The sequence below is a fragment of the Balaenoptera borealis genome, assembly GCF_965194805.1.
Source record: "Balaenoptera borealis genome assembly, chromosome: 6".
NCBI classification, from domain to species: domain Eukaryota; kingdom Metazoa; phylum Chordata; class Mammalia; order Artiodactyla; family Balaenopteridae; genus Balaenoptera; species Balaenoptera borealis.
Genome location: NC_138863.1, coordinates 29,704,987 through 29,724,682, shown reverse-complemented (window position 1 = coordinate 29,724,682; position 19,696 = coordinate 29,704,987). Strand labels below are relative to the sequence as shown.

Sequence of the window (19,696 nt, the reverse complement as noted above, 5' to 3'; positions counted from 1 at the left end):
TAAACAAAACTTGTTACTTCTTCACTAATTTACTACCCCAAACCCAAAATTCTTTGTGCTGTCAATTCTTCACAAATTTATTGTTTCTTTGTCTAAAAGGTATAAAATCTGCCTGCCTTGGTTACTTCTTTGAATCTCATATTATATGGACTCCCGTACACATGACATTAAATTTTTCTCCTGTTAATCGGTTTTATGCTAATTTAATTATTACACCAGCCAAATAACTTAGAAGGGAAGAAGGGAAAAGTTTTCCACCCCTACAATACCCAACTGATTTGGTTATTTTACTAAGTGACTGGCTGGTTGACCATGGATTGTTCTTAAATAACTTTTTTGTTTCTTGCATAAAAAGAAACACAAAATTAGAACTTCAGAGAGTAACCCTTGAGGGCTTTCAAAGCACACAGGATAAGCTTTGCTTCTGCATGATTCCTGAGTGAAGACTATGACCTATCCTTATTGAATTCTTTATATGCTAAATTTTATGAAATAAATTACTTTCTTGGTTTCACCATGCTTTGAACTTTGCCATCTAGTGATTGCATTTTTGTCAGCAGTACCAACAAGGTCTCATATGTTTTTGGTGTTCTAACTTAGTCCACCTGACCCCGTGGTGGGCCTGAATTCTTTTTCTACTCTACTTCAGTCTTCAATTTAAAAGCTACACCCTGGGACTTCCCTGGCGGCGCAGTGGTTAAGAATCCACCTGCCAATGCAGGGGACACGGGTTCGAGCCCTGGTCTGGGAAGATCCCACATGCCGCGGAGCAACAAAGGCTGTGCGCCACAACTACTGAGCCTGCGCTCTAGAGACTGCGAGCCACAACTACTGAGCCCGTGTGCCACAACTACTGAAGCCCATGCACCTAGAGCCCGTGCTCCGCAACAAGAGAAGCCACCACAATGAGAAGCCTGCACACCGCAACGAAAGAGTAGCCCCGGCTTGCCGCAACTAGAGAAAGCCTGCGCACAGCAACGAAGACCCAACGCAGCCAAAAATAAATAAATAAAAATTAATTAATTAATTAATTTAAAAAAAAGACTCCGAGCTCCCAGTGCAGGGGCCCCCAGTGAGGGGGGCCCAGGTTCAATCCCTGGTCAGTGAACTAGATCCCGCATGCCTCAACAAAGATCCCGTCTGCTGCAACTAAAGACCTGGCGCAGCCAAATAAATAAATAATTTTTTAAATTAAAAAATACAATTAAAAAAATAAAAACTACACCCCAAGCAAAGTCCACTTGAGAATTTCTTGGTCCTAGTTGGGTTAGCCTTTGAGTGCACCTATATTATGTGGCTTGGTTAAATTCTGAAATACTCTATGTATATCAGCAACACTGGTATTACAGGTTTTCAGGACATAATGAGAACCTTCAATGCAGAATTTAATTAGGCATGGATTTCCTAGAGAACAGAAACAGCACAGTGAAAACTGTAAAGTGCTATGTAAGTATATATTTATTGTAACCTGAAAATTTCCCCAGTTCACACTGGGCACAAATGGGGTAGTATTTAGAATTTTAATTCAGGATTCATTAAGGTGTCCTCATTGGCTGATGTAATATCCACTATATTTGCCCAATAAAGAGATCATACTTGAGAAGAGTTCACTGGAAAGTATTTCCAGGGCCTCCAGAAGATGCATTACATGTGTCTGTAGACACGTTTGCTCCTCTTGGGTACCACGACTCCATCAGGTGTGTTGCCAGAGTGCTGGCTACTCGCCTTGTCAAAGCTGGCTAGAGACTTGGGATGAAGCGAGGGCAGAGGGCTCAATTCACTTCCATTATATAGATCCTTTTTTTTGTTAGAGGAGACCCAAAATAGGCCTGCTTGTGCCCTGATGTTTTAGTGGAAACAACTCTGCATTTTTAATTGCATGCTGCTCTTACACCCCCTCTCCTCTCAGAAATTAAACACAACATTGTAAGACAGCTATACTTCAATAATTTTTTTTTTTTAAAAGGAAGTTTTATGAGGCAGGAACCTTTACTAAAGTTAATGCCACCAAAGAAACCAGGTGAATTAGAACTGAAGACCCCCCCCCACCAGATTGAGGGTTTAACTTTTTGTGGTTTATATGAAAACTGAGACCTGAAGAAAAAAGTAGATGGGACTTTTCAAAATTATAAAGTTTTAAAGTTATACAAGTAATGGACTACTAGAGAAAATCTGGGAAAAAAGAAGAGCTATATGATCTGAAGGGGTCCAGCATATGCTACTGTGGCATAAAAATTATTCTGAGCAGAAGGCATTTGAGGTCCCAAAAGAACTCAGTTGTCATAAATCCCCTCCCAGGAGCAACAAGGTAAGGTTGACTCATCGCCATAGATGAGAAGTCTCCACATCAGATCTAAACAGACAATGTCACAAAAACTATCGCATCGCCTATCTATTCTCCTAAAGCCCATTTATATTTCTAAAAAGTCATTTGTTTTCCCATAAGTCCCCTTTCTCCCCCTCCCCTTCCCTTATTAATAAGTCACTTGTTTTCCTGTAAGTATCCTTCTCTCTCTTCCCTTCCCCTTAAGATGGTATATAAGCTCCAAATTCTAGCCTTCCCTTTGAGTCACATTTTTCTGTGAACTCCCCTATGTATGTTAATAAAAATACATGATTAAATTTTGTGTTATCTCTTGCTAATCTGTCATTCGTTAGTTTAATTCACAGGCCTTCAGAAACAGAACTTAAGAGGACAGAGGAAAAGTTTTTCCTCCCTGATATACCATCAGTTCACTATCAGCTTAACACAACCATTTTCAATTTTGCATGTTTTTCTTCAATTTTTTCAACTCCATTTACTTTTTTACACAATTATAATTATTGTTAGTATTATAATATGAGTACTCATCCATGATGCTACATATCCCTCCAAATTATGATAACTTAATGACGACTAAATATTTCCATTGAGATAATATACAAGATGTTTCTTAACTAGCTTTCTAGTGCAACCACAGATTTGGGTTGCACTAGAAAGCTATTTGTTGCATATTTGTTGGATATTTAGATTGCTTCTGACTTTTTAAAATTATAAGCAATTCGGAAAAAAAGTCTTTTAGCATAAAACTTTGTCTTCTTTTAAAATTACTTCCATGAGTTAGCTTCAACTGCTGTAGCCTTTGAAAGGGGAATGTTGGGTTAAATAGCTATCTCTCAGGGAGATGACAGGGGTAAAGTAACACAGAAAATGTATGACATTCTTTTATAAACTAAATGACTTAAGAAGTCTTGGGTAAAATCATAAATAAAGGCCGTGAAAAAACTTAGAAATCATTTAGTGTTTGGAAGAAGTGCAAACATGATGAGAATTATTTAGAAAGAGGAATTACTTGAACTAGGTAATCTGAGATTCAAGAGCAGCCCATTGACTTTTTCACGAAACAAAACAAAACATACTAGTGGATTAATTTAGCAACAAGTTTGCGGAAGCTTGGGCGAATGAGTTTTTTTTTAAGTGAGAAAGGCCAATTTAAGAGAATAATTGCTGGTGAAAGTTCCATTATCAAATTTTCATTTGGTTTTCACTAGCTTTCATTTGGAGGGAAGGATAAACTATCAGACAAAAAACAATTGGCGCTCCCAGTTATCTGACTACCAAAAGAACAGTCAAGGTAGCTGAACCTTTTCTTCCAAGTACTCGCCTTCAATTAGCCATTTGTCCTTCATTAGATGAGCCCAGATACCAATTATTCTAACAGGCAATTGATTACGAGATTTCAAAAACGCAGCAACAAAGAAATGTTTGTTTTGAAGAGCCACAAGCTATTCATTTTAAAAAGAGAGGAGAAAACCAAGCCACAGTACAACTCAATTTGGAACTTTCTTCCTGCCTTGTAATTGAAGGAGGGCAAAATCAATTTTCATCTTGAGTACCATTTCCTCCTACTCGATTTCACTACAGTGGGCTTTCCACTAATGATGTTTGACATTTCTGAGTCACCACTACATTTATGAGCTGTAATTTGCTAGGTAAATGCTGAGGAAATGACTGAAAGTTCACTGTGCCCTACCAACCCCTACCCTAGCAACCTCCTCCTGTCCTCTCAGTGTTTTAGGTTTAATCACAGCTGTTGTAAACCCTGTTACACTCTTCCTAAACACTTTTGACAGGACCAAAAATATGAATCTGCACAGAGAGCTTTTCATAAACTATCAGGAGTCCTTTTCCTTTTTTGCCAGCTGGTAGTTAGTCCAATTACTGCTTTATAAATAAATCATCTGCAGGCATCCTCATCAGGTCAGTTCCAAACACGGCAGTTCAAGGAAAACAAGAAAGCACTTACCAGTTAATTTTCTGCGAGGAGAGAAGCTTTTGTGATGTGTGGTGAAACCTCCCTGCTCCAGAATGAAATGGAGGGTGGTTTTCAGAACAGCTACGTTGGACACTCTTCTCCCAGGCTCCTCATTTGGCTTTTATCTGGCTTTTGAAATGACACTGTAGAGGAGAAGGATGTTGGGTTTCACTTGAATGTGGTTCTTCCCTTCCTCTCCTACCCTCCATAAAAATTCATCGTGTATTCCAGGAGAAAAGTAAGCAATGAACACACTGCACAAATTCTTTTGCTCAGTGTGTACACGTGTGTAACTGAGGTTTGTTTTTTGAATGGAAATCATTACTGTTGGCTGCAGTGCCGCAGGCTGAAAACCAGTGATGGGGGAGGAACCAATCCCTCCTTTGTTTGGGTGGGCTTTTGCTTATGAAAAGTCAATTTAAATTTCAGTCCAGACTTCCCTGGTGGCAGAGTGGTTAAGAATCCGCCTGCCAATGCAGAGGACACAGGTTCGAGCCCTGGTCTGGCAAGATCCCACATGCCGCGGAGCAACTAAGCCCGTGCACCACAACTACTGAGCCTGTGCTCTAGAGCCCACGAGCCACAACTACTGAGCCCACGTGCCACAACTACTGAAGCCCGTGTGCCTAGAGCCCGTGCTCCACAACAAGAGAAACCACTGCAATGAGAAGCCCGCGCACCGCAAAGAAGGGTAGCCCTTGCTCGCCGCAACTAGAGAAAGCCCGTGCGCAGCAACGAAGACCCAATGCAGCCAAAAATAAATAAATAAAATAAATTTATAAAAAAAAATTTCATTCCAACGATGGGATGAAAAGAACCTTAGAATGTCAAAGGAGAGCTCTTCAAATGCGCCCGGGCTCATTAGGAGAGAGATTTTATTTCCTGGGTTTCAGTGTATTTCTGATAGGGAAGAATCAGAATCACACCTTAGTTAGGTATGTATTTTTTTTTTGAATTTTATTTTATTTTATTTTTTTATACAGCAGGTTCTTATTAGTTATCTGTTTTATATATATTAGTGTATATATGTTAATCCCAATCACCCAATTCATCCCAGTTAAATATGTACTTTAATTTTTATTTCTTTACTTAGGTGGGTTGAGAATTTTCTAGGCTTTGAGGAAATTAAAGGTCTGATTCTTAGCTCTCATCTTATCTGTGGCCCTGGCAGATGAGGGCACGCCTGTGTACCTGAAGCAGGGCTCAGAATTCAGAAACTCACGGGCTGAGATGTGTGGAGGCTGACAGGAGCCAGCCTCGATGTGGCTGGCTTGTCCGTCTGCAGAGCTAATGTGATTTTCATAACGTCTAACATCAGCTTGAGAAACTGAACATTATTAGGTCATAAAACGTTGTTAGGCAAGCTAATTGAACACTGTTAGCTGAGCAGCCAGAAGAACACACAATTTGTATTTGACTGCTGTGAATGCTGAAGGCTTAGCAGAATGTGCCGCTGCAAAATATGCCTCTTTGGAGAGGAAGAATTATTTTGAGCTGTTTATTTTAAAGAACTGCAGGCATAGAAGAAGCTCTGAAAACAGAGTAGAAGTTACCCATTTGTAAGGGAAATCTTACATTTGTAACGAAAATTTACATGAGAAAAGGGGTCTGTATCCCGAAGACAGCTATTACACTTCTTCATCTGACTTATCTCCTTGACCCAGCTGCCTGTGTTTACCAAACATTTCCACTTTTCACCTTCCGGTGAATTGCCTTCCCTGACCTTTAAGCCCCAGACCCCATCCCTTTCCTTAGCTCAGGATGGAATATAATCCTCAATCTTCTGGCCACCTTTTAAGTGGGGCTCCTGTACGTACATAATTAAAAAAATTTTTCCTTTAGGGCTTCCCTGGTGGTGCAGTGGTTAAGAATCTGCCTGCCAATGCAGGGGACACGGGTTCGAGCCCTGGTCCGGGAAGATCCCACATGACACTGAGCAACTAAGCCCGTGTGCCACAACTACTGAGCCTGTGCTCTAGAGCCCACGAGCCACAACTACTGAAGCCCGCGTGCCACAGCTACTGAAGCCCGCGTGTCTAGAGCCCATGCTCCGCAACAAGAGAAGCCACTGCAATGAGAAGCCCGTGCAACAAAACGAAGAGTAGCCCCGGCTCGCCACAACTAGAGAAAGCCCCCGCACAGCAACGAAGACCCGACACAGCCAAAAATAAATAAATTAAAAAAAAAATTTTTTTTTCCTCTATTAATCTGTCTTTTTTACGGGGTGGTGGTGGTGGGGTACTTAGCCAGGAACAATGAAAGGTAGAAGGAAAATTATTTTTCCTCCTCTAAAAGACAAAGTCTAGAAAAATCAAAAGCAGTAATCTCCACTGAGGGTGGGGTGGGAGCAGACCGGAATAACCCTGGGGGAGGGAGTGGGTACGCTTTTTCAAACTGCAAATATCCCTCGGCACCATAAGGATGAACACTCTCCCACATTTGCCCCTAGTCCCTTGATTCCACAGAAATAATCACTATTAATAAACAGGGCATATTTCTTGTCAGTGTTATCTGAGTTGGTGAAGGAGGTCACAGTAAACCATCTGCTGGAGGTGATATCCAGTCACCAGTTCCCACCCCTTGGCATCAGCTATGTTAGTATTTACTAAGAGTTATATGCTGTCTTCTGTAATCACACAAAAGCACAATTTCATCCATAAAAGACATTTTTGAGGAGAATTGCAGGAAGTTTTGGTTACTTAATATGGCTTTAGGTTTATTTTCTGGTAGTGGAGTGCGAAGCATTGAGTAGCAAAGGACAGAGAAAGAAGACAAAAGAAATGACATTTCACAAGCATTTACTGTGTGCCAAGCATAGTTTAAGCACAGCCCACACTGAAACCCAGGAAAATATGTCAGCCTTTTTATTTTTACGTTTTAGCTACCACCTAAAACAACCGAGTTGTAACAGAAGTTTACTTAGCTTTGAAATTGGGCCCCCCAAATCAAGGGCATTAAATCTCTCTCCTAATCAGCCCTATAGTCTATAGTCTGCTATGTGTCTAAGGAGCTCCCTCTGACATCCTAAGGCTTGCCTTATAGTTGATCCTTTATTCAAAAGTAGTTAAAGCTGAAGTGCTCAGGTGTGCTAGACATAACTTACCTGCATTGGTTAAGCCGGTGAGTCCGTTCATTGGAGGTCTGTTAAGAGAACCTCTCTTGCAAATTGCAGAGTTGGAGTTCAGTCCTAAGCATTCTGACTCCAAACACCATGCTCTTAAGACACTTAACTATTAGACTATCCAGTTATGAGAGAGGTTTCCAGAATTGAGCGACTAGGAGGAAGGGGCAGGAATGACTTCTGCCAAATGTAAGGCTTTCAGGACGGTTCCAGCACATTCTAAATCACTGCAAGTTCTCCGAAGCCTCATGTGGTCAGGGTTTCAAGGGGTCTTTCCAGAGGGGCACATGTGTATAAGCAGGTCTATAGGGCCAGCTGGGCTCAGAGGGGAAGATACACAGTGCCTCTATCATATTGTTTTGGGGAATGGGATCTTTCTCTAAAAATAGCTTTTCTCCACTGATGCTAGAAATTTCACTGTTAGAAAGTTGTTCTTTTGAAGAAATTCCATTTTATTTTATTTTATTTTATTATTTATTTAATTTTTGGCTGCGTTGGGTCTTCGTTGCTGCATGCAGGCTTTCTCTAGTTGTGGCGAGCGGGGGCTACTCTTTGCTGCGGTGCATGGGATTCTCATGGCGGTGGTTTCTCTTGTTGCAGAGCACGGGCTCCAGGCGCGCAGGCTTCAGGAGTTGTGGCTCACGGGCTCTAGAGCGCAGACTCAGTAGTTGTGGCACACGGGCTTAGTTGCTCCGCAGCATGTGGGATCTTCCCGGACCAGGGATCAAACCCATGTCCCCTGCATTGGCAGGCGGATTCTAAACCACTGCACCACCAGGGAAGTCCCGAGAATCCATTTTAAAAGACAAGCTTTCTATTAATCAAGTGAAGCTCTAGTAGTTAGAATGGATTGGGTAATTTTAAGATGATCATCCCCTCTCCCTACCCCAACCCCTCCAGAAAAAATTGGGGTCAGCAACTTGGCCTCCCATCTTTTGATATGATCAAGAATATCTTTATTCTTTTCTTTTCTTGTTTGATGTTAAAATAGCACACTTGCCCCAGACACCTGAATACTCTGATGATAGAAATTTCAGAAATAGACATTTGGGAGAATATAATCAGGTCATATTGGTTTTTGTTAATGGTCATTTCTAATCTTTTTGTTGTTGTTTGCAAAAAAAGAAAGAAAAAAAAATTGACCCAGAACATAACCACTAGAAAAGAGATAATATGATACAGATGGACATTTTCTTTTAAAAGAAACTAATTTGTGAAAAAGGGAAAGACTTCACTTCTTTTGAGTGTTTTTTCCTCTTAGACAGGGAGATGACTGTCTTCATGTGTAAATGCCCTTCTTAGGCCTGTTTCTTTGCGGTAGACAGAGTCAGAGATTAGACTTTGGGGTCTTTACTGGGTTAACAGTAAGGCTTGGGGCCATGCAAAGCTTTTCCTCGGGGCTCACAGTTGCAGACTCCGTGTCTCTGGGAGGTCACATAGAGGAGCCATGCCCACCTGGCCATACAGGGCAGCTTCCATGCAACTTAAACCAGAGAATTCTTAATGGGCACAGAGGACAAAGCCTTCTTCAAATTCTTGCTTTAAATTCTGTTTGACCCCTGCAGGAACCCAACCTTGAGGATACTTAGAAATTCTGTTAAAGGATTTAGCAAATAGCTTTTTAATTAAGATACACAAAGCTTTAATTCTCTGTGGAAGTGGAGGGGGGGTGGGAACAGCTTCTACTGTTGTCTTTTTTTTGAAAAACACCTTCTCTTTTAATATGCCAAATGCCAAATCAAATGAAATCTACATACAGGGATTTAGAATGATGTTCTTAACTATCAATCTCAGATGCTCAGGGCCTGAAACTTTTGGAGGCTAATAAAACACTCACCTCTCAGAAGTTGCCCATGCAGTGCAGCGGCAGGGAGGCTGGTGGGCAAAGGCTTCCGGGCTCTGCGCTCTGAATCTTTGTGGTAAAATAATTTCTCCGGGAGAACTGGCCGCAGCTACCCTGAGTCTTGGAAGAAGTATTTCCTCTTTTTGTAACCAGGGGAGGTAAATAATCTTTTAACTTATTGCCCTAGGGAAAAAAAAAATGCGGTTTGACAGTGGTTAAATAAATCTGGTGTATGTCACTTAGTTAACAGGCATCTGGGTGACACCATCCTGGGCTCTGACTCAAGAGAAAGGAGGGCTCTGGGCGTTCAGGCCACTCCCAACTATTTACTCTAATTATGCTGCTTTTCTTGTTAAACTGCAGATTATGGATACGATATAAGTGTATCCGGATTTTTCTAAAATGTCACATTTGGGGAAAGGAAAAGGATCGAAGAATAAAGCATATTTTCTTGGCTTCCGTAGCTGGTTCAGTCACTGCTTGCATTTTTCATTAGGAAATTGGTAGCCTGCGGGCGTACTGCAGCTGCAGATGTGTTTTGTTTGCAGTGCACAGTGTTTTCTAGAGTTTGAATTAATTTTCATCATTTAAAAATCAAGGGATCTTACATAGACATCGGATTGTTGGCTCCTCATGAAAAAATTGCCAGATCAGGGTAACCATGGGCCTGCATCCCACAAGGATACATTTGGATGAGGCTGAGTAGGGGCTGTGCCTCATGCCACCTGGCCACTTCCGGCAGGGCATTTCTTTCCATTTCGACACTTTTCTCCCCTGCCTCACTCACTCACTCATGGACCGCATTCATCTGGATCTTCTGGGAGTTCGCACTTGCAACCCTCACGTCCCTTTCCGATTCTTTTCCCCTTGAGTTTCTTCAGTTTAGGACAATTGCATACACAGAAAGGTAAGTCATTGGGCAATCATTTTTATTGCATAAGGAATTTTAGGTTTGGTCATTTAAAAAATATGAATTCCCAGTGCTTCCCTTCTGAAACCTGACTGCATTATAACATATGATTAAATCAACAAAACCGGCTTTAACTAGCTTAACTATGGAACAGTCGTGGGTGAAAAGGAAGAGCAATGGAAGAGATCTGCCCCGTGCAGACAATAATAGAGAGCTCTGTCTTTAGTGAATTTTAAACCAGTAATAAAACCAACTAAAGCCCTTCTGCTTTTTGTGATCACTGTGTGCCAGCAATTCTAAACAAGTGAAAAAAAATCTTTAAGTTCTTTAAAATCTTTAAGTTCTAAAAAATATTGCTGTGATTATGTTAGGGGAACCACTGACTGAAACTGCCTGCCATGGCCAGGCATGATAGTAACCACTTGAATGAGTTATCTTACAACAGGAGGTCCTGGTAAGGAACGAGGAACTAACAAGCTACCACCCACCAGAAGAATTCAGGAAAGGTCAAAAGGAGAGAGGAGATGCCAGTCCATATGTCCTACCAACCTCCTAGAATCCTTCTCGCTGGAATCCATCATGGCTGAGCAATGCATGTGCCATCAGGATGGATCCTGAGTCAGAATGACTGGCCAGAGACAACCTGGAAACTAACCCCATTACCATACAACTCGAGACTGCAGGCCACGTGGCACAGCAGTTCTCCTGGGTTCCCTTACCCTCCTGCTCTCCGCCCGGGTGCCCCTTCCTAAAAAAGTCTCTTGCTTTGTCACCAAGTGTGTCTCCTTGGACAATTTATTTCCAAGTGTTAGACAAGAGCCCAATCTCAGGCCCTGGAATTGGTCCCCCTTCCTGCAACGATTATTCTGACTTTTAATTACATATACATAATTCAGTAAATTTTATTTTGGGGGACTTCCCTGGTGGCACGGTGGTTAAGAATCCACCTGCCAGTGCAGGGGACACAGGTTCAAGCTCTGGTCCAGGAGGATCCCACATGCTGTGGAAGCAACTAAGCCCGTGTGCCATGGGCTTATCTGGAGAATGGGGATCATGATATTATCTACATCAGAGTGTTGTGAGATTTCTATAAGACAGTATAGTAAAGCACATAAAGAGTAAGGTCTCAATAAACGTTTATATTATTATTATTATTACTTGCTATGAATTGCCCAAAGTGCTTTTCACTTATACAACCTGTTGATGAAGTGCTATTATTACCTACCCACTTTGTGGCAGGGACCACAACTGCCTCCTCAAAATCCATTCCTTTCTTCTTTCTTACCTTCAGAACCACAATTTTATTTAGGAAATGAATGTTGTTGCTGTATCCAGATAAAACGCTACATTTCCCAGCTTCCATGGATGCTGAGAATGACCACTAAGATTTATGTAGAAAACATGGGCTGGGGCTTCAAGGAAAGTTGGCTCTGCTTTGGAGGTATGCTTTGGAAGATCGACCAAATGACTGAAGATTCAGCAGCTCTTTAGGAACTATAAGGGAAGGAAAAGTGCAGGAGAGATGTTACAAAAAGCCTAGACTCCTTGAGACCTCAGCCTGGAAATTCTTGAAGCTGTATTACAATCTCCCACCTCCAAACTTATTGTTCATTAGAAATATAAGCCTTTATGTGTTTGGGTCACTACTACTTTGAGTTTGTTGTTATTATATTTTATTATATTTTGCCAAACCAAATTGTAACTCACATACGCAACACCATGCTAAAATCCTTAAAAAATAATGCTAACTTCATCATTCGAGGTATCATTATAGGGAATTCCCTGGCGGTCCGGTGGTTAGGACTCCACGCTCTCACTGCCGAGGGCCTGGGTTCGATCTCTGGTGGGGGAACTAAAATCCCACAAGCCATGTGGTGCAGCTAAAAAAAAAAAAAAAAAAGGAATCATTATAATTATATTAGAGTCTCATCGTGTGAGGTAACCTGGGTAATTTTGTCTTGAAACAAACAAAAAACTTTGGGAATATACCTCACAGTGTTGTTGTAAAGATGGAATAAAAAGAAAGAAAGCACAGGGCTTCCCTGGTGGTGCAGTGGTTGAGAGTCTGCCTGCCAATGCAGGGGACACGGGTTTGAGCCCTGATCTGGGAGGATCCCACATGCCGCGGGGCAGCTGGGCCCATGTGCCACAACTGCTGAGCCTGTGCGTCTGGAGCCTGTGCTCCGCAACGGGAGAGGCCGCGACGGTGAGAGGCCCGCGCACCGCGATGAAGAGTGGCCCCCGCTCGCCGCAGCTGGAGAAAGCCCTCGCACAGAAACGAAGACCCAACACAGCCAAAATTAAATAAATAAAAAATGATAAGTCAGATACAAGTTGGTAACCCTTGGATGGCTGCTTCATATTAAAAAGAAAAAAAAAAAAAAGAAAGAAAGCACATAAATTGATTTGCCTAATACAGTCCCTGGCATGTAGTGATTATTTGGTTTGTAGTGGCTAACATTATAGGGCTGTCCCAAAGGGAATCAAGCCTGAGAAAACTTTGCCTTGTCCTTGGAGTAGAAAGCAGGGACAATTATTTTTATAGCTCATCAGTTGACAGTATGTATCATTATTTTTTTGGTCTGATAAATTCATTATTCAAGAGGATTTCAGCTCAAGAGTGATTGAGAAGATAAGTCATAAAGGAGGGTCAATACGTTTCCTGAGTCTGGAAGCACAAAAGGAGTGACTTTCTACTCAAAGATGATGCCAGGCAACAAATTGTACTCTCCTGATGTTGTGTTTCTGGGCTGTGAGAGAAAACGTATCATTGTACCCTGTATCTAAGCTCTGAACTGATTATGTCATAGTTTATGTCTAGGTAGGATGTGTATTCAGAAAAGCACAGCTGTGCCTGGGCCAGAGAGCTTGGCTCATCATTGCCTGATTCTTTACTCCTATTTGCTGGTCATACAACCAGCATATCACAACACAGAACAGGTATGAACTCAGTGGCTCTGTGTGTTTTTGAACAGTGGAAACATCTACAGAGATTGTCTCCCTAACCTGTGGTGGCCCATGTAATTAATGGGTGACTTTGAAACTTTCAGACAGACGGTCATTGCCAAAAACCCTCAGTGAAGTCACAATTCACATGCTGAGGAGAATTTTTTTAATTGGCTCAGTCTGGTTTAGCATCATACTCTTTTCAGTTATGCTATAAAAGAGAAATAAAATGTTGGAGACAGCTCCCAGTCAATGTATATTTATCTCATCTTAAGTTTATTCTCACTGGACTTAGGAGACAGGCCTCTCTGAAAATTGTTGGCCATGTCACGAGACGTCTTTTGTGAAGCCACAGTGTCCAAGATGATGTGCAAAGCACATAAGACTACTGCTTTCCTAGCATTTTGTCCTGCTTATCCAAACAATGGCCTAATTTAAGTGGAAGGAAACATTTTCTAGGGCAGCCATTCATAGATAGTTCATACATAGATAGTGTAGAATTGGTAATCACATTCTAATGTTATAAATTGTTTTATGACATTAAAAAACAAGCTAGGGCTTCCCTGGTGGTGCAGTGGTTGAGAATCTGCCTGCCAATGCAGGGGACATGGGTTTGAGCCCTGGTCTGGGAGGATCCCGCGTGCCGCGGAGCAACTAGGCCCGTGAGCCACAATTGCTGAGCCTGCGCATCTGGAGCCTGTGCTCCGCAACAAGAAAGGCCGCGATGGTGAGGGGCTCGCACACCGCGATGAAGGGTGGCCCCCACTTGCCGCAGCTAGAGAGGGCCCTCACACAGAGACGAAGACCCAACACAGCCATAAACAAATAAATAAATAAATAAACCCAAAGTTTAAAAAAAAACCCAAAAAACAAGCTAACTCAATTCTATGCTATATATAGGAGACACACCTAAATCAAAGAGATTATGGCACCTCCATACAATGGAGTCTTCTGCAGGTGAGAAAGGAATAAAGAATATCTCTGGGGCTTTGCTGGTGGCACAGTGGTTAAGAATCCGCCTGCCAATGCAGGGGACACAGGTTCCAGCCCTGGGCTGGGAAGATCCCACATGCTGTGGAAGCAACTAAGCCCGTGTGCCACAACTACTAAGCCTGCGCTCTAGAGCCCACAAGCCACAACTACTGAAGACCGCGTGCCACAACTACTGAAGCCCACGCACCTAGAGCCCGTGCTCCGCAACAAGAGAAGCCACCACGATGAGAAGCCCGTGCACTGCAACGAAGAGTAGCCCCCGCTTGCTGTAACTAGAGAAAGCCTGCGCACAGCAACGAAGACCCAGTGCAGCCAAAAATAAATAAATAAATGTATTAAAAAAAAAAGGAATATCTCTACATACTGATGTAGAGTGTTCAGCAAGATAATTTCAGTAAAAAAAAAAAAAAGATGGGTCCAGAACTATATTACAGTATGCTACTTTTTGAGTAAGTATTGGGCTATACTCTGCAGGCCTACAAGGCCTGCACTTGCTCAGCTTCAAGACCAAAGAAAGAGCCTGGAGTCAGCAACAGAGACATCAGTGGTTTAATGGATGGGGGATCTTACACGTCTGAAGCAAGGTCCTGGAGTGACATCCCACTGTGTGCTGCAGACTGTGGGCAGCACATGGTGGCGGTCTTCACACCCAGGGGAAGGGAAGATTGCCAGTTATGGGGGGAATTGACATTAGGTTGGTTCATTAGTTACCAGGGAAACCAGCAGAGGGGCATGCCCCTCACTGTCCCTTCGGTAAGAACAATCTCTATGTAAAACAACTATACCCCAATTAAAAAAACAACAACAACAATCTCTAGCTGGGGCCTGGGGCAAGTGCACAGGAACGTCAGTCATGTGAGTAAGGTATAGATGAAGCAGACACTGGTAGGGTAGAGGATGTACAGAGAGCAAGAGAACAGCCATCTTGAGCGGTCTGACCATACAGTAAGATAGGGTGTGTGTGTGTGTGTATGTATCTACATGTGTGTATGTGTGTGTCTATATGTATATATTGACAAAGATTCTTTGCTTGACCAAACTTTACGCCATCTCCCCTGAACCCTCTCTTCAACAAGGATTCTTTCTTGCAAAATCTAGTTTTAGCAAGAATCCCGCTAAGTCAGTTTAGGAGAACTCCCCACAGCATGGCTGATACATATGCCAAATTAGTAGCCTCTTTCTCAACCACCCCCCAAATTTAAGTAGTTTCCAAGCTTCTGGAATATGCCCATAGGTTTCATTTTGAGGCTCTAGACCTTTGGTGGGATTTTCGCCCTCCCTTGAGGAAGAAAACTTCTTTCACATTTGTTTTTTAAACTGAAGTATAGTTGACTAACAATGTTGTGTTAATCTCTGCTATACAGCAAAGTGATTCAGTTATACATATATATACATTCTTTTTTAAAATACTTTTTTCCATTATGGTTTATCATAGGATACTGATATAGTTCTTTGTGCTATACAATAGGACATGTTTGTTGCCCCAAGGCAGGTGGGATCTTAGTTCTCTGACCAGGGATTGAACCCGCATCCCCTGCATTGGAAGGCGGATTCTTAACCACTGGACCACCAGGGAAGTCCCAAAGAACATGTTTAAGGCAAATAAAATGGTTGGGAAATTTGACGCAGTCCAGGCCTGGAAACTCTGAACCAATCATAATGGAATATTAGGAATTCCTTCCCCATCTTCATACAGGATCTGGAATTTGTTATCTGACTTAATCTCGATGTCATAATTCAGGAACTGCGGTGGTAAAGTACTGGCTCTCCCAGTTTTCCCTCTGCGGAGCCCCACTGTGCAGGAATGCCATGAACTTGCCCATGGCATAAAATCCTAGCTGATGCTTCAGAGGACCAGGCTTTGTCTTAGAAATATTTTCCAGTGGATAGAAAAACAGCTCTTCCTGCTTTATAGCTCACTGCAGGCTCTGTCCCTGAGAGTGTCCGTGGAACTGCTGATGCAGAGGTTTATTTCAGTGAGGCGGTATTAGGCAGCTGCTATGAGGGTGAGACGGACTCCCCCTGTTGAGTCTATGACTAATCACTTGATCCAAAACTTTGTTCCCTTTCTTGTCCCACCCATGTATTCCCCTCAGGATTGAGAAGTATCAAAGAAATGGGGGGGGGGGTGTTGAAACCAAGCAGAACCCTGCGGGGCCTTCTCAGGTACAAAAGCCCCTCCACATCTCCCATGTCTTGTTTGTAGAAAAAAGGCATTATTAGTCTCTTAGGCCTTTCCCCAGTTCCAAAAAGCAGACTCAAGCAGTTACTAATTTGAGAAATGAGGGAATGCAGAAACAAAGGAAAAGCAGTTAAACAAGAAAAGTAATGATAGTTGAAACAATGTTCAGCAATAAAACAGAGTGCTAGTTCCTCCTCAAGGGATTTACATAACAATCTGATGTATATCTTTTTTTTTTTTTGATGTATATCTTTGAGTCCTTCTGCAGGAACTAAGACCCCTACCGAGGTGCAGGATGGCGACTACATGCTGACCACAGCATGTAGAACCCAGACTGGTTGGAACCTGATGATTAAAATTCCCTAAACATCACCCTGTTACCTCACCACCAACCAATCAGAAGAAATTCCACGAGCTGCAACCCTCACCCCAAATGATGCCCTGATAGCTATTGAGGAATTTGGGTCTTTTGAGAAAGAGCTGCTCTTTCTCCTTGTTTGGCCTTGCAATAAACCTGTATTTTCCTTCGCCACAGTCTGGTGTCGGTAGGTTGGCTTTGTTGCGCAGCACACAAGAGGACCCAAGTTCAGTTCCAAAAAAATTTTGCTGATTACTAAGGGACAGCTATCCTGAGTGAGCATCTTACTCTTGGCACATAGGCTCCTGGCTGGTGGTGTCACTCGCATCCTCTCCAGCACTGCTGGAACAACTATGCCTCACAGATAGTCCTGAGCACTTGCTGCACACCACCATTGTGCTGGCAGCAGACCATCATTGGCCCATGGCACTTTCGATTCCATGATGAAGGAAACATTTCTTTTTTTTTTTTTAAAGATATTCGCCATGTATTTCTTCTTTAGGTCTTTTTTTTTTTAAATTTATTTTTATATTTATTTTTGGCTGTGTTGGGTCTTCGTTTCTGCGCGAGGGCTTTCTCTAGTTGCGGCAAGCGGGGGCCACTCTTCATCGCAGTGCGCAGGCCTCTCACTATCGCGGCCTCTCTTGTTGCAGGGCACAGGCTCCAGACACGCAGGCTCAGTAGTTGTGGCTTACGGGCCTAGTTGCTCTGCGGCATGTGGGATATTCCCAGACCAGGGCTCGAACCCGTGTCCCCCGCATTGGCAGGCAGATTCTCAACCACTGCACCACCAGGGAAGCCCCAGGAAACATTTCTAATGCATGGTGGAAGCTTATGTGGGATGACACCAACGTATTTTTCCCTACTGGGTGGCCTTGATTGGATTTTCCTTTTTTGGGGGTGGGGGGTGGGAAGAAAGGCAAAAGACTTGGTCATCTGATTTTGAGTGGAGTGCTGCTGTTGCAGGAAGGGGGACCAAGAGTGGGCTCTTGTCTAACACTTGGAAATAAACTGTCTGAGGAGACACACATGGTGACAAAGCAAGAGACTCTATTAAGAAGGGGCACCCGGGCAGAGAGCAGGAAGGTAAGGGAACTCAGGAGAACTGCTCTGCCACGTGGCTTGCAGTCTTGAGTTGTATGGTAGTGGGGTTAGTTTCCAGGTTGTCTCTGGCTAATCACTCTGACTCAGGGTCCTTCCTGGTGGCATGCACATCGCTCAGCCAAGATGGATTCCAGCGAGAAGGATTCTGAGAGGTTGGTAGGACATATGGACTGGCATCTCCTCTCTCCTTTTGACCTTTCCCGAATTCTTCTGGTTGGTGGTAGCTTGTTAGTTCCTCGTTCCTTACCAAGACCTCCTGTTTTAAGATAACTCATGCAAGTGGTTACTATTGTGCCTGGCCAGGCGAGCAGTTTCAGTCAGCGGTTCCCCTAACAATTCCCCCCTGAGAGACTTCATTCTCAAGATACTTGTTGGGAATTGGGGCAGAGGTCTCTTTCTTCTGTAACTACTTCTGAAACAGGAGGGAAGTGGGCAGGGCACAATCTTTAAAGGAATGACATAGCCCAAGAACATGATATAAACTGATTAGAACCATATAGGTCCAAGATGGCAGACCAGTCAACTTCCACTAGACCTTGAGCCTCAGTATATGCTCATTGTAACACATCAGCAAGCTAAATGACACACCCACAGGTGTCATGACAGTTCCAAGGCCAACCATAAGGGTCAAAAAGTGGGCAGGGGCCCAATTCCTGGAAATCTCCACCCCTTCCCCAAAGTAGTTGGAATACTCCTCCCACTCATTAGCCTATGAAATTACCCACCCCTATTAAAAACTGACAACCCCATACCCTGGGGCCACTCTCACCTTCTGAGGTGGCCCACACTCTGTCTGTGGAGTGTGTTTCTTTCTAAATAAATCCACTTCTTACCTATCACTTCGTTTCTCACTGAATTCTTTCTGTGAGGAGACATCAAGAACCAGAGCTTCATTAAGTCCTGAGACCAGGTGTGTAATCTCAATGAAAAGACTGTGGGTTCAACTCCCAGTCTGAGTTGCAAGGTTTCATCACTTTAACTGGATTTTCCCTTCCGGGTTGAGGAGTCCATTGGCCATTTGGCACCACTTGAGTGGTAACTGGGAAACTCCCTGTTAGACCAAGGCTTGTTTGCACTTCTGTCTGGAATGGCAGGTAGGAAACTTTCCATTCTAGTGCTAGGGAACTTGCCATCCTGAGAAGCTGCTGGATATGGATCTGCCAGTTTTTCTGCCTCTAGTAATATCGGCCATGAATAGAAACAATTGTTCTATTCCATCTTGTAGTCCCCTAGCTTGTATTTTGCAAAGCTGGGAGATCTTCAGCTATGTTCCCATGAAATAAAAAAAAAATGGTATTTTATCATAACACTGCTTAGCTTCAGTACTCCTTGGGGTGTGGAGAACAACAGCCCCTAATGGCTCTCTAAATTATAACACCATCTTTCAACTAGAACTGTCCTGTAAAAGGGAAAGAAAATGGGATGAAATTCCTTATGCATAGGTTTTTTATGCTATTATATCAAAGTGAGTCTTTTGGAATTGGTTTGGCTTTTATCTTGGGTGTGTGTGTGAGTATCTCTGTACATGAGTCTGAATCCTGTTTTCTCTTCCTGGTTTTGACCCTCATTAGGGGGTCCTGGTTTGCGGGGAGAACCCACTGGTGAGAGAGAAAGGAACTGAAAGGATTAATCATTCTCAGAGACACTCCTAGTACTGACCCTCATTAGAGGGCCATGGTATTGACCTTCATTAAAGGATCCTGATAACTTTCATCAGGCTGTTGAATGTTCTCCTAGGCTCATCTGTGCACTTCTTTGTAAAGTCCAGTTTTAGCAAGAGTCCTGCTAAGTAATTTCACCAAAACATCCCGCCCTCCGTATCTGACCACCCCGGATATCTGATCAGAACCCTCATTCTGAATTCACCCTCAGGTGATTCACCACCCTGGCCTGTCTTCAGCAAATCGTGTTAGGTGGGTTTTGCCATAACCTTCCTTATTCCTA

General features: G+C 42.9%; 1 protein-coding gene across 7 annotated transcripts in view; it reads right to left on the bottom strand.

The window, feature by feature from the left end:
* Positions 1–19,696, bottom strand: part of CMKLR2 (chemerin chemokine-like receptor 2) — a 75,032-nt gene that overhangs the window by 36,509 nt on the left and 18,827 nt on the right. For 3 of the 7 annotated variants that reach the window (XM_082397155.1, XM_082397151.1, XM_082397156.1), the window contains 2 exons: positions 9,254–12,049; positions 4,287–4,438 (listed from right to left, as the gene is read on the bottom strand). The gene's annotated coding sequence lies outside the window, so the exon portion shown is untranslated. The remainder of the gene's footprint in view (positions 1–4,286; positions 4,439–9,253; positions 12,050–19,696) is intronic. The other 4 variants (XM_082397159.1, XM_082397160.1, XM_082397157.1 and 1 more) reach the window with 3 other exon arrangements.